Consider the following 1,976-nt stretch of genomic DNA (forward strand, 5'->3'; position numbering starts at 1 on the left):
GGGAAGGGGAAAAACTGCCCAATTCTTGGAAAGAATGTCCCAGGGAAGTGAAACACTCGGCTCCAGAGAGCAGGCTTGTCTGGAGGGATTGCCGCCTGGAACAGGGCTGCAGGACACCCCACAGAAACTGGATAAGGAATGGGACTCGATAAGGGGTTTATTTATCTGGGCTCCGCCGATGGGGCTGAGGCGCTGCTGTTTGTAATGCAAATCCCGGTCTTTAATTAGGACATTGTTGCCTGCAAGAGTCACCCCCTTTCCCACAGCTTCCCACACCCGGCCAGACCAGTCCAGGAGCTTCCTTAGTTCTGCATCAAGACAGGTAATTAACGAAGTGAAGAGTACGGAGCTGTGATCTGCACAAGGAATGTGCGTGGAATGTGCAAGGAACTGGCGCAGAGGATCAGGCACAGCCTATTCCAGCTCGAGGCGAGGTGAGGTCGTGTCACTGAGCGTGTCACAAACTCAGTGTCCCATAAAAGCTGCCCAGGGAATTATGGCAGCTGTGCAACCCAGAGCTCCCCTGCGCCTGCTTCCAGCACCTGGCAGAATTCCTGAGCTGAGGATGAGCCCTTTGGGAACAGAAGAGCTCAGGGATGCCGTGTGTTCCTGCGCAGCTGGGCTCTGCTTTCTCCCTCTGGTTTCTCTAAGCTGGCACCAGTGTTTATCCCCATCAGTTCTTCCCCCGTGCCACCCATCACTCACCTTAGAACTGCTGCTGTTTCAGGGGCAAAACAAATTCCCTGGGAAGGAAAAGCTGCCTAAAACAGGTTAAAACCTAGAACGCTGCAGATACAAAGCCATGAGTGACCGGCAGAGCCCGGACTAGGAGCTGATTAGACTCGGAATTCTTAAGACCAAGGTTCTGCTGTTCTCTAATTTCCAGGATCATTCTGTATTTTTACTTTCAATCAGGGCTGATACCACCCTTGCCATCTCACAGGCCTTCAGCACACATTGTACAAGAACTGACTGAAGCAGTAAGAAAGACATTTTGTCTGCTTCTAGTAAATAAATAGCTGCATTTTTATGACAGTTTTACACCTGTACAGCAACTCGTGATAGTCATAACAAGCACAGCTCTGTCAAATGCTGTGGAAGAATTTATTAACAGGACTTCCAAAGATAAACAAAGTACATTTGGAAGTGTTCAAGGCCAGGTTGGAGCAACCTGGGCTATGGAAGTTGTCCCTGCCCCTGGCAGGGGATGAGCTGTAAGGTCCCTTCAACCCAAACCAGTCTGGGATTGTATTTTGTGATTCTCAACCAGATTACTCATTCAAGGAACTACCAGAGACTGTTCCTCCTGTCATTAATCTGTGGAAAATTCCTTCAGAATACCCTGCTAGAAGCGGTGGCACAGCGAAGGGGCACAGCATGGGAGTCAGGGATTTTCCATTGCGCAGGGATATCGCATTCCCTCATGCTGCCATTGCCGCTTGTTCCCTCTCCTCTCCTCTCCTCATTCAGCTCGGAAGTTGTGAAGAGTGGGAATAAACACTCCCCAGAAATGCTTCATCCCTTCTCCAGGAAGATTCAGCTCATTCCAGCCCCAGCACTGAGGGAATCCCAAAGCCTCCACAAAATTCAGCCCAGCTGCAACGAAGACTGAAAGGGCTCTTCAGAGAGCAGCAGGTAACTCTAAATCATTGCAGCAGGAAACCTTCCTCCTGCTCCTAAAAACCACAGGGAATGGTGCACCGGGCCTGGAATATGCAAAAGAACATTCCAGCAGGGATGGGAGCATCAAAAGGATAATTGGGGTGTGCTTGGTTCCCTCTCCCAGAGTGTCAACAAACACGGGGCAGGAGCTGAGGATCCACCTGGGCTGTGCAGGAGATGCCTCTGGAAGATAAATCAGCGTGGGGTGAGGTCCAGGGAGCTGGGTTTTAGGAGGAAAGGCAGGGAATGAAAATTTGGGCTTTTTAGGAAAGTATTCAGGATGAGACAATGAGCTCAGTGATTTTTAAGGCCCC

Source organism: Corvus brachyrhynchos, unplaced genomic scaffold (assembly GCF_000691975.1).
Source record: "Corvus brachyrhynchos isolate BGI_N302 unplaced genomic scaffold, ASM69197v1 scaffold544, whole genome shotgun sequence".
Classification (NCBI taxonomy): domain Eukaryota; kingdom Metazoa; phylum Chordata; class Aves; order Passeriformes; family Corvidae; genus Corvus; species Corvus brachyrhynchos.